General features: G+C 56.2%; 1 protein-coding gene across 4 annotated transcripts in view; it reads right to left on the bottom strand.

Moving 5' to 3' along the window:
• LOC122204761 (DAB2 interacting protein) overlaps nucleotides 1-13,433 on the bottom strand; it is a 121,521-nt gene that overhangs the window by 51,977 nt on the left and 56,111 nt on the right. The gene's annotated exons all lie outside the window — the stretch shown is intronic.

Below are 13,433 nucleotides of genomic sequence, written 5' to 3'. Positions count from 1 at the left end.
TGCGGCCTGGGCCCGGGAGGTGGTGCCCGCGCGCCCCAGCCCCTGCTCCGGCAGCCTGTTGGGTGAATGGGGTGTTCCTCTTCCCGAGCCACGCGTGCTGGGGGGTGGCCACCGACACGGAGTTATAATTGGTGAGCCTGGCGGCACACAGCCCAGCAACACACCCGGCGGGTGATGGCGTTGCGGGGGAAATAGCTGAGCACAGCAAATACAGCCGTTGACCCAATTCAGTTCCGTTCGGTCTTCGAGAAAATAATTGAGTTTAAATGAATAGGTTTCCCGTGTCCCCTCCGGCCTCAGGAAGGGTGGAAAGGGAGAAGGGGAGACAGGAACAGTTCCCCAGGCTCACTGTTGGTTATTTTTGAGTCATTAGGCCCGTGAAAGGTTCCTTTCTTTCCACGGTGGCCAGCGGGGCTCAAACATGTCTGGTGGGCAGTGAGGCAGAGTGAAAACTATGCCAGGTGGGCGGCGAGGACAAAGTGCAAGGCTTGGCCTTACCAACACCAGCTTTGTGGAGGGGCCCAGCGGTCCCCTTGGGCCCCAGGCTCAGTCTGTAGAAAGGGAACGATACCCCCATGCCCCCGGACACATACCTCCCAGGGTCACTGGGAAGTGCTCAGGCAGGCTAAGCCAACTTGAAGGTCTCGCAGGGACTAAACGAGTCTGGGGTGATTTGCAGTGGCCGGTTCCCTGCCCTTCAGGAGTACAAGCCCAATGCCACCACACCTGTTCATTCGGGAAAAGCCAGAAATCCAGATTTCTCAGGACAATGTTTCATGGGTGTTGAATGACTTATTGGTAACCCATTCTTAAAAAGCCACCAAAACTGGGGCGCCTGGGTGGCTCAGTCGGTTAAGCGGCCAACTTCGGCTCAGGTCATGATCTTGCGGTCCGTGAGTTCGAGCCCCGCGTCGGGCTCTGTGCTGACAGCTCAGAGCCTGGAGCCTGTTTCAGATTCTGTGTCTCCCTCTCTCTCTGACCCTCCCCTGTTCATGCTCTCTCTCTGTCTCAAAAATAAATAAATATTAAAAAAAAAAAAAAAAAAAAAGACACCAAAACACCTTTGCGCCCTCTCAGACCCAGTGAAACCTGCCTGTGGGCTATGTGTGGCCACGAGCCACCTGTGTGCCACCTCCGATTTAATGACAACTAGCGTACAGCAATTTATGATGTGCTTGGTGCCCTCCTGTTTGTTGCCTTATAATTTTCTTTGGCTGTGAGGCCAAGCCCAGCACTGCTACAGTGGGAGAGGCAAGACACGCCCTCCCCTCAAGGTGGGACTCTTGAGACCCCAGGGAAGGATGAGGAGGGGCTGCTCCCCCCTCTGCTACGGGAAGGTGGGTGGATGGGCTGGGACTGGTTTCATCCTAGAAATGAGGGGCCCTGGTCTCACCTCCTTTGCTGCCCTCGATTCCCCGTTAGGGTCTCACCTTCCTCTTCAGCCAAAAGGGAGTTTCTTTCTCTTTTATGTTTATTTTTGAGAGAGAGAGAGAGAGACAGAGAGAGACAGACCAGCGGAGGGGCAGAGAGAGGAAGACACAGAATCCGAAGCAGGCTCCAGGCTCTGAGCTCTCAGCACAGAGCCCGATGTGGGGCTCGAATCCACAAACTGCGAGATCATGACCTGAGCTGAAGTCAGACGCTTCACTGACGAAGCCACCCGGGAGCCCCAAAAGAAAGTTTCTGAGAGGACCAAATAAGAAAGGGAAAGCTGCGAGAGAAAAAGTGAGCATGTGTGTCCAGTCTCCGCAGAGAAGCAGTGCCGCACGCAGAGTGGAAAGAGTGAATCAGCAAGACCTCGGGTCATTTCGCCAACTGCCAGCTCTTGGCTGTGTGGGCCTAGGGAAGTTACCTAACCTCTCTGTACCTCGGTCTCTTCCTCCGTACACCGGAGGTAAGACGCTTTGGCACACAAGGCTGTTGTGACGATGAGAGGACATGATCACTGTCAAATGACTGGTAAGATGCCTGGCACACAGCAAGGGATCAAAAAATGATAGGCATTATTATTATTGTTATTGTTATCTTCGGTGAAAAGCATGCCAGAGAATTCCGAGTGATTACAATAATGTAGCACAACCAGGCAAACTTGTTGTTAACAGATGAGGCCACCTATAATTAGCACAATCATTACGTATGCAAATGGAGCAGCTTAGATGCTGGAAAAGGGTGTTCTTTGAAGTGTGTTTAAATAACCCCTCTCCTCTGGCTGCCTGCCCTCCCCAAATCTTGTTTACACTATTAATTTCATTAGCAAACATTTTCTTCATAAAGCAAGACGGATTTCCAAACCAGTATATATATATTCAAATCGAGGAGGTTTTAAACCATTTGAACCCCTGCCCATCTGACCTGGGGGCTCTCCCCGGAGGGAGAATTGTTTGCAGTGGGGGGTGGGGGAGCGCCTCAGTCAGATGCAGGCCAGGGGGGCTGCCAGTTACTGCCTCCCCAGCCTCTTCCCTGCTTCCCCTGCCCCCCCCCCCACCCCCACCCCAGCAAGTCAGGCCAGAGAGCTCCACCAGTGAGCATGCAGAGCTGGGAGAGGAGACGGGTATTGGAGGGGTGTTCCTGGTGCGGAGCAGGAGCCGCATTGGAGGAGAGGTATTCAGCAGCTTTAATATGACTGGTGAGTTCCTGGGAGCCGGGGCATGTGGTATCAGGCATACCATAATACCCCTTTACAACCAAAAAAGCCAAGTCTCAAAGAAATTTGAGGAAGGACTTTGTCCAAAGACACATAAATAGTAAGTTGTAGAACTAGTCTCAACTTGGTTTGGCCTACTACCTCTGGAGTCTGCTCTTCTGGCTTTGCGCTCAAAGTGCACTTAGCACAGGTCCCTACCTGGAGAGGACAGAGTCAGTTAATAATCCGAAATTGATCCCAGAGCCTTTGAACTGGGAGGGATCATCAGAGACTGACCTGAGTTTTGAGCTGAAGATACCGAGGCTCAGAGAGGTCTCGTCTGTCCCACTGGCAGAAAGCAGAACCTGGGACCCAGGGCCGCTTGCCCTAGACTTCCTGCTTTTGCGTTCAGATCTTTAAACACAAGACAATTCAACAATCTTCCTCCCCATTAATAGCTGGGTCAGTGTCTTAACCATCCCTGTATCCCCTGGGCCCAACAAGACCCAAGCAGACCAAAGATGCTCAGGAAATGTGTGCTAAACGGTCTTCTTACCAAAAAAGACAATGCTTAACAGCTGGAACAGTGAGGCCAAGCAAAGGAGATGAGCGGTGGCTCAGGGACAAGGGCTACGGCATCCATCCTCTGTGGGAGAGTTACACAGAAAGCCGGACAACTTGGCCACCCTCAGCCTGGGAAAGGCCCCCCTTCAAAGCTTGTGTCCGCTGAAGCCTGCTCCAGGGGCAGGCGGTGAGCTGCCTGGAGAAATGAAGAGAAGTCCTAACAGGTATGTCAGCCCCTCCCTGCCCCGGCTGGCTCCGACCCCCATCAATCTTCTCCTCACTCCCTCCTTGGCCCCAGAAATTGAGTCTGGGAGAGAGGGAGCTACTTGCCTGAGGCCGGCAGTGGTAGAGCCCGGGACCCAGACTTCTTTGCTCCTTCAACCAGGCCCTCTTGTCACCCCTCCCCACGTGCCACATCTGGCCCTAGGAAACCTAAGGGGGCCTTGATAAGGATAGCGAAGATAATCACCCTCACCCTTGCCCCTACCCCAATGGCCACCTCTGCCAGCAGCTAAGGCAGACTGGGCCCCTCCCTCCTTTAAAGACAAATAATCCTCACAAATATCCTGGAAGTAGGTACAATTATCTTCCGCATTAACAGACACGGAACACTATAGCTCAAACAGGGCAGGCAACCTGCTCGAGGCCGCACGGCAGTGAAGTGGGGCAGTGAGACTCGATGCCAGGCAGTCCGACCTACAGCAGAGGCCTGAGCGATTAATGGCTCCGCTCCGAGGTGGGGCCCAGGGAACCCCCAGATAGGGAGCTGGTGGGGTGGCATGAGTGTTCTGGCACCACAGCCTGCAGGGGTCATTCCCTTACCTCCAGGCATAAACATAGGGTAAGGATGTGCTTTCTGGGACTGAAGCCCTGGGGACTTCCAGAGCTGCTCAGGTCCGGCCAAAAGATTTTCCGGGGATCACCCTAAATCCTGACTTCCCGCCATTTCCAGTTCCCAGTCCACCAGTATTCCAGGGGTGGGGACTGGAGTTCCAGGCGGTGTGGGGGAGGGGAGGATACAGGGGAAACAAGTGCGAGCTCCTCCCCCTCTTCCTCCTCCTCCTCCCACACAGCCAGGGAGCTGTGAATCTGACCAGGCCCCAGCCCCTCCGAAAATCCTTCCAGCTACAGGATCAAGTCCAAACCCTGCCTGCCTTCCCACCATCTTCCACTCAAACCCCTGCTACTGCCCAGCCCAACACACAGCGGCCCGCGACACCCAGACGCCAGGCCCCCCAGCAAGCCCTTCCCTTACCCTCTGCAGGGAGATCTTCCACCAGTCTTCACCTTCCCCCCGTGGCACAAACAACTCTGTGGAGCCTTCTGTGAGCCCCAGTGGGGTCCCCAGTCCCTTCTCTGTCCCACGCAGCCCCTCTAATGCAGGGTCTGCCTCCTCCAACCAGTAGGAATCCTGGAGGGCAGAGCCTGGGTGTGACTGTGCACAACACAGTGCGTGTGCTGGCCTGGCCAGCTGGAATTTACTGCACTGGGCTCCCCAGGGTCAATGAGGCCGGATCTGAGGGTGACCAGTGGAAGGAGGGTCTCTTGGAGGCTGACCTGACCATAAGCCACCGACCCAGATCGGGTTAGGGCCTGCCGACTGGCTGGCTCTCCTAACCTGGCTCATCAGGGGAGTATGGGCAGTGCAGGCCCAATCTTTCCATGGATGCCTGACAATGGTGTCGAGAATCACAGGAGATGAAGTCACTGCTCCCAGAAATAGGCTGATTGAGAAGACGTGACAACAACGCAAACAGCAAGGCTGGAGTCTCTCTCCTTCTCTCACCATGTGTTTCTCTGCCCTGGGAAGCTGGGCCAGGCCTGAGCTCCTCTGGGAGACGAAGCGTGCCAGGAACCGGTGCCAACGCAAGGAGCCTCTGGGAGCCCTGGTGCCCAGGGCTGCTCTCTTCAGAGACTACCTTGCAGAGGCTTCCTGTCCTGGCCCTTGGTGAGGTGCCCGACCTGCCCTCTGGCCCTCTCAGGCTTCCTCTCACCAGTTTTCCTCACTCCCTCTTGCGCCCCACCCCTCATCTCTTCTTGGGGTACAGTCTCACCCACGGTTCCTGGTCCCTCACATTCTTGTCCTCTCCTGGAGGGCAGGCCTGCCTAGATTCCGGGGAGATGGGAGCTTCCACTGGCTAAGACAGGACTCTGGGCTACAGACACCTGGCTCAAATCCTGGCTTTCCTGGCTTTGTCATGTTGCAGCAGTGTGACCACAAGCTAGTCAATCCTTCTCTCTGAGCTTACCTTCCTTGTCTGTAAAAGCACACAGCAATGTGCCTACCTCATGGGGTAAGAGTACATGAAATACGTTGATCTGTCCATTCACCAACCTTGTGGCAGGAGGCCCTGTTCCAGGGATTGCAGACACATCGGGAATAAGACATCAACTTCCTGCTCCCCCGGGGCTTACAGTCTAGTGTGGGAGAAGTACACAAATATACATATCTGCGTGATAATATCAGGCGAACTCTAGCTAGGAAGAAACACGCGGTAGGGTCCAGGCTAGAGGGGGAGAAGGAGGCTGCTTGACCTCATGGCTGGGTGAAGTGAGGGAGCAGGTCACAGACATCTAGGGAGTGACTGAAGATGCAGAGATCCTGGGCTGGGGCGCTTAAGGCTCAGGGGGCAGGGTAGGAGCTGCCCCCGCAGGGACAACAGGAAGGAGCCTGGAGTCCAGCCGGAAGGGCTGGGCCACACTGGGGGGACCGCACTCAAGGGGAGCAAAGCCTGCAGTAGACACTGGCCTAGGTGTGGGCTGCAGGGTCCTGGCACAAAGTGAGGCCTCACTTCACTCTTCTTGTCCCTATCCCCCTGTCACCAGCAACACCCCCATCACCTTGACACAGGTGCCTAAGCCAAAAGGCTGTCAGGAAGACCTCCACACCTCATCTTACAGATGACCAGGTGCCCAGTGCCCTGCTCAACATCCCCGGAGCAGTGACAGGCAGGGCCAGCACTTGGCCCAGCATGGGCCTTCTGGCCTAAGCCGACGGGTCTTCTCCATGTGACCTGCCCTTCCCCCACCCAGGGCCTCGCTGGGGGAAACAGGAGACTCCGCACCAAACAACACCTCACAGACTCCCCAGGTTCTCACTTGTTGAGAGAGAGGTACTCAGAGCCCCATCAAATGATGGACCAGGACTGAGAAAAGCTCTTTCAGATCTTAGGTTATTCCACCTCCTCCAGAAGCTTCCCCGAGCCCAGGCAAACATTCCTCCCTGGGCCTGGCTATCCCCCAGCCCCCAAAAGTCCTTTAGGGCTACCCTCCAGGTAGAGGCTCTGGAGCCCCACCTGGGCCCAGAGGAAGCAGCTAAGTGACAGACCCCAGCTAGACATGGTCTCAGTAAGGCTGCATACATCTCTCCCATCCCAGGCTGGGAGCTCCTCCAGAGCAGGCGGGGACCGCAGCTGACTCCTGTCCCTGTCCCCAGGGCTGGGCACAGGTGAGCAAAACCAGGAATGACTTGATCCTGAGGGTCCCCTGGGGAGTCCTGTCTGCATGAAAACCCTGTGACGGCCATGCAGCCGGTCTCTTTCCCTCTCTCACAGTCTGAGTTTGGGGCTCCCACTATGGCACCGCCTGAAAAGCCACCCCACCCCCAGAGGTGTGGGGCTGGAGGATGTGAATGCGGGGACAGGGGGGACAGGTCCTGGGGTGAACGCCCCCTCCTGCCCAAGGGTTCTGGGCCAGAACAGCCAGCTTTCCCCTCCTCCCCTCTCCTTCCAAGGAGGATTACACTAGACAACATGTTCTCAAGCACCTAGACACAGACAGTATTTATTTGCCACAAAAAACTCTGCAGAAGAAACCCCTGCCAACAGTCAGTAGTAGTTTTTGTGGGGTGGGGAGGTTCTATGGTAACAGTGGTATAGACGGAGAAATGTTACTTTTTGCTTTACACCCCCCCCCCCCCCGTATGGCTGGAATTTGGTACTCTGTGCTTATATTTTTAATTACCTTTATGCTAAAAAGAAGACTTAAAAGTAAAGTAAAATTAAGTAAACGAGAGGGCATTTGGTGAGGAATTTGGCAAGCACGGACACCTGTTCCTCCCAGAAGGTGCCTCCTTGCATTTTGTCTCTTCTGCCTGGGCCCCACCCAGGCCAGCTGCAGCCAGCCGCCCCTCATGCTGAGGAAAGAGCGAGAGCAGGAGAAGGGGCTGGGAAAGCAGCCAGCAGCCCCTGGCCTCGGACACAGGCATCTAGGGATCACAGAGTCACCTCACCTCTTTCCCGATGGCCCCGCCCCTCTTTGCTTCCCACAGATGCTGGGGCTGGACCCTGCCACTGTCCCTGGGTTGTTGGTCTATTCCATCAGATCCTGGCCACATCAAGCCCCTGGGCTTCAGTCACCTGTGTTTCTCTGGCCCAAGATCCTGCACACAGCAGGCAGGGCTCAACGAAAGTTTGCTGGACAAATTGCCAGGACAACCTGAAGGACCCTTGAGGCAGGTGATCATTCAGAAAGAAATTAAAATATGGATTATGGAGGGAGTGGCAGCCAGGGCAGAGAAACAGAAAAGTTATGCCTGCCGGCCTGAACAGGAAGACACCCAGACAGGCTTTGGCCCGAGCAGTTCAAACCCTTTGAAGAATGCAGGACCCCTGCAGCGGTGGGGGGAAGAGTGAGCCCCCTTCTGAGGGCTTAGAACTTCCTGTTCCTGAAGGAGCTACAGCCAGCAGGAGAGCGAATGTAAAGGGCAGGGGTAGGTCATATGCACATAGCGACATGCAGACGGATGGACTGCCCACCCAAAGCTGTGGAGTTACACCTTTGCTAAAGATCTGGATCCCATGTGTCCCGGGGCTCTTAAATACCTATGACCTTTCCTCCCCAAGCTCCTCCCTGACCCGGTGCCGGGCAGAAGCACCTGGCTAGGGACGGGGGACACGGCTGCAGCAGGCTCAGGGTGGCCAGGGTCAGGCCTGCCACTTACCTGCTGCTCCAGGGAGCATGTCACATGAACTAGGATTAGTCCCTCCCAAGGCAGGCATGGCTTCCACCATCAGGTGTGATGCTACCCATCCTGCCACCCCAGACCCCTCTGCTCTGGTCCCAGATCGTCCTGCCAACAGTCGTGCAGATTCACACAGCCACACCCCTGCCCAGGTGGCCCCTTCTCCAGGAGGCCCTCCCTCCTCCCCTCTGCTCACCTGGGTTCTATCCAACACTAAGATAAAGGTCTCTAACTAAAGAGTATGGGATGTATTTGGTCAACATTCATGTTTTGTTAGCCCACATAGCGTCTGACATTTTTAAGTTTTGAATCAATTGCCAACATGTAAAGATGTGAAATTTTAAAATGTCACCCAAAACGCTCTAGATTTCTGGCTTCTCTTATAAATCCAAAGACCCGGTGACATGGTGCAGAGGCTGCGGTCCCCCCTTAGCAGGGCACACACTCCCCAGGTTGTCACAGTGCCCCTGCATCTGCGGATGGTCTCAGCCAGTGGTTCCTGTCCCGGCTGGCAGGACAGAGTCAGGACCCACAGCACATCTCTCCAGGGACTCGCTCTGCACCTGGCACACAGGAGGGGGGCACACAGGCTTATCGTTTGTGGAATAATGAACAAAGACACAATGCCTCACTGTGCCCAGGATTTCCTGGGCACGCTTCCTTGAAAGACCCCAAGCACTCCTGGGGTCCCCCTTCCCACAGCTGGGCACACATGGAATGGGGCACGGGGGTCAGCCTTGGGGGCTGTGTCCAGATTCTCCCACCAGTAAGCTGCGTCTTCTAGAGCCCAGTCAAAACAGAGCCGTGATCCTGGCATCTCCCCGCCTTCCGTAAAAGCGGCAGGATTCCAGGCCAGCCCACGGACACTGATCCCCAGGACTTTTGTTAACCTGAAAAGGAGAAATCCGGCAGCAAGAACTGACAAAGCCAAGGCTTCCTCAATGCCCGCCTGCAGGCGGCCTGCCCCCCTTTGAAGCCTGCAGCCAACTCTTCCCTTTTTCCGGGTTTCCAAGGTCAGAGTCACATTGGCAGGAAGGGTTCTCTTTGTTCTCCTGCCTCTGACTTACCCCAAACACAGTCACTGTCCCCGACAGCCAGGTCCTCAGCAGTGGCAGAGGGGCCCCTGTTCCTGCTGGGGTGGAGCAGTGAGATCGGGAGGGGCCCTGCTCCTGGGATCCGGAGTCTCCCGGGGCCTGCCTCCCCTGCCGGTCGGGAGCACCATCTCTGGCCCACGGTGCCAGTGCTCAGTTGAGGCTGGCAGCAGAGAAAAGGCTGCCGTCCCCCAGAATCGGGGGAGTGGGCTCTGCCTGGCTCCGCCCCTCACTGGCTGCTGCTGTGACCTCAGGCTACTTGACTCCTCTCTGAGCTTTAGTTTCCTCATTTGGAAAATGGGGAAATGAATACCTGACCCGAGACAATGGACCTCCTAATAGGACCCAGAGGAGCTTTGTGAATCATGAAGTGCCAGGCCGAAGTAATTATTCCAGCGCCTGGTACAGAGCCCGGCATGCAGTAGGTGCTCAATCTATCTGTCATTCATAGCGTGAGAGTTTTTTGGGCCCCTGTGCTAGGCCAGGCTGCGTGCAAGGTGCCAGAGGCCCAGAATGCACAGGAGGTCTGCCCTTCAATGGGGCACACAGGCAACTGTCGGACCCTGAGAACTGCCAGGAAAGAAGGATCAGCATGCTGGGAGGCCTACAGGGGTGTCCTGGGCTCCCCAACGAGGCGGTGAGGGACCAGGTCTTACAAGAGCCCCACCTCTTGGCTTGTGGGCAGCAAAGGCCAGAGTTGGGGCTGCCCCACTACAGGCTGTCTGGCCCTCGACTCACGTCCCAACAGGCCTAGTTTAAAGAAGAGTTGCCAGGCTCATTTAGCGACCCAATTCTCCGAAGGTGCCCACTGTGCATGTGCACATCTGTCCACCGTGTGTGCTGGGCAACTAATAGTGACACGACATCTCTGCGGACCAGACCCCTGTGCCACACCTTTCACGTACACTCTCCCAGTGGCTCCCACACCTGGGTGGGGAGTAGTTAAAATAACAGACTCGTGGGCCCCGCCCCTAGAGAGGTGGTGCTGCCCCCATCCCCGGCAGGCAGCCGGCACCAGAGCCTGGAGAGTCAAGACGCCCCCGGTTCCCATGTCGGCTCTGCCCCTTACTGGCCTGTGAAAGCTGGGTCCAGTCACCAAACCTCTGGACACTGGGTCTCCCCAGCTCGCAGGTCGCAGTGAGCATTTAAGAGACAAAGCACCTCGCACATAGCAGGCGTTCATCCTCGCACCGATCCTCCCCATCCTCCACTCAACTCAACCCCGTACACACAGATCCGGGCCCAGCCCCTGCCCAGCCCACCTCTCCGTCTCTGAATCTCCTCACCTTCCACTCCCTAAGCTCCCAGCCCTTTCTCACCTGCCAGAGCAGCCTCACACCCCAAGAGGACAGGAAGGTTCTAACATCTGACCCCTGGGCAGGTGCTCATGGGCTCCCTCTGCCTAACCACCCTTCTCCCCCCTTTGCTAACTGACGAGCTGCTCCTCTTTCAAACCTCAATGCCTGTCACTTCTGTGAAGCCTTCCCAGATTCCTTCTAAGCAGGCCCAACTCCTGCTGGCCCCAAAGTGGAGAAGAGTGGAGAGAAGTTATGTGGGGCCGCCAACTCCTTGTGACCCTGGGGTTGCTCTTTCCCCACTCTCGGCCTCAGCTTCCCCATCTGTGACAGGACCGCTGACTTCTCATTCTAAAGCCCTATGAATAAGCTTGTCACGTACTCTATTGGAGGGGGGCAGCTCCAAGTTCAACCCAAGGTTCTGGAGGATTGTGAAGGAGATAGACTCTGCCTCGTTCTATTCAGAAGGGCAGGACAAGGACAGTTCAAGAGACCCAAGCCAGCACCCTCAGGAGGCCCCACTTGCAGAGTAGACCCAATAACAACAAAGCACAGAAATCAGGCACCATAAATGCAGAGCAAAGTGAAATCTGCCTGAACCTGGGGCGGGGAATGAGGGCAGGCCTCAAGCAGAAGAAGCTAGGCCTTAGACAGACGGGTAGGATGGAAGTAGGAAGAGCAGGGGAAGAGAAGGCAGCCCTCCAAACAGGGGAGCAGCACGGTCACGGCTGACACGTCTCGAGTGTTACCGCGCATATCTCAAGGTACTCTGCTAAGCACTTAGCTACAAATCGCATTTGTTCCTCTCGACATCCCTTTGAGACAGATATCGCCCTTATCCCCATTTTACAGAGTTAAGCAAGTTCCCTGAAGTCAGAGTTGATGAGAGGGGAGCTGGGATTTGAATGCAGGCATCCACCTGCGGAGTAAGTCTGTCTGCACGAGTAACATGAATAAACAGGGGCCACTGGGGCAGGGAGGCTCCGGGGAGTGCAGGTGCAGCCAGGATGACAGCCTAGGGACTCCCAAGAGACTTGTTAAGACCTGGAACTGGGGCTTTGTTTCCTTGCAGCCCGGTCTCGAACGGCACCCAACCAAGGCCGACAATGTCGATGAAATCTCGAAGGTGACCCCCACCCATGCCCGGCAGCGTGCAAGCCCACAGGCAGAGTCCAAGGACCCCAGTCCTGCACTTCCTCTGCACCATCTGCCTAAAGGATGCGGGAAGAGAGCCTCTGCTGCTGCTAATGAGTGAGCGAGCGTGAGGAGCAGGGGAGGGCGCGGGCGAGTACAGCCAGTCAGCAGCCAGGGCTGTCAGCGGCCACACGACAGGCTGGCGCGGAGCTGTTGCCAGGGCAGCCCGGAGATTCTGCCTTCACAGGCAGAGTGATTTAGAACCCGTAGGTCTCTTCTGGGCCACCAGCTTGGCCAGCCGGGGGCTCCCCATCGAGTGCCCGGCCCTTCTAAAACCTCAGCATAACATGTCAGGGGCCCCCCGTCGGGGGCTACCAGCATGAAAGGCCATCAAGACAGAGAGAATGGGCAGACATCACACGTCGGAAATAAGTCCCTTGTCACAACACAACCCAAACAAGGACCCTGGCTGGGGGCTTGAAGCTCCTGGGCCAGGAGTTCCAACAACCCAAGTTCATGTTGTAGGAGGCCCAGCATGACCAGTGGCGGTGCCTGGCCCCTCTGCTGAGGAGCAGGCAGCCCGCGGGTCTGGAGGGAGGCAGGACAAGGAAACGGGGTGGAGGAGGGAGAGCTGAGAGGAGAACGGAATGAGGGAGGCAGGACCCCGACTGGAGTCCCTCTCGGGCCTCCCTCCATGGCCAGTATGTAGCTGCCACCCGGCGGCCAGAATAACTCCAGGTGGGGGGTAACCGTGCCTGGGAAGGGAACGTGATGTTCAATGCCAAATGCCCAGGCACCGGATAGCACGTCGCCCCTAGTGAAACACATTAAGGTAAATGGCTGACAGCCAGATAAATATGTGTGTGAAACTTCGGTGAATCTACCCAAAGGCAGGTTTGCAGACCCGTAATCAGGACCCCGGCGTGGTCGGGGGTGGCTGCAGGAAGCCTATCAACTAGCTTTCTGTACAACCGCGCCACAAAGGATGCCGTATTTCCTCTTGCTTAGAAATGGGTTTCCACTAGTGCAACGAGCGGCTTCAAGCGTGACTGGATAAAAAGAGCACAGGGCATCGCCGTCCTGTCTGTATCTGCCCTAACACTCAGGAAGGCTCAGCAAGCCAACCCTTCGCACGTGGCTGCTTGGGCTCCAGAATTCTTTTGCTCCTGAGTCCCACCACTCAATGGAAAACGCTGGCCCCCGAGCCAATGAGGACGTCCCTGCCAAGGGAACACTGTGGCCTCACCTGGGAGTGGATCTACGGCGCAAGGTGCTTCTCCAGGGCGGAAGGACAAAGCTGGGGGCTGCCGGGCTTACCAGAGGCGGTGGCGCTGTCTTTCTGAGGGCCTGTGCACAGGGCAAGGTGCTGCATAAGACTCGCCTTCGATGAAACTCCCTTCCTGATCGTAGCTGGAGCCAAAGGACGTGGAGTCCCACCACTGCTAATGATTAGAGGCTACAGAGATTTACCTCAGGAACCTGACAACAGCTAAGCGGCCACCTTGACTTACGAGGGAGAGAAGCAGGAACGACCAAGCGGAAATGTGTGGTGACCAATTGCCAGGCTTGCTGCTCAGCAGCCCAGGTTGCCCAGGATGGTCAAAGACCATGGTGGGAGCCATGGAACCAAGCTCAGGGGACAGTCCATTGTCCGCCTGCAAACAACAGAAAATCTGAAAACAAGCAGGAACCCAGAGTGCCCAAGGGGGCAGGAATTGAGGGATGTTAGACTGGAATCCATCCATGGCCCGGGTGGAAGAAAA

This window comes from Panthera leo, chromosome D4, assembly GCF_018350215.1.
Source record: "Panthera leo isolate Ple1 chromosome D4, P.leo_Ple1_pat1.1, whole genome shotgun sequence".
Classification (NCBI taxonomy): Eukaryota; Metazoa; Chordata; class Mammalia; order Carnivora; family Felidae; genus Panthera; species Panthera leo.
This window is presented reverse-complemented; position numbering and strand designations above follow the sequence as displayed.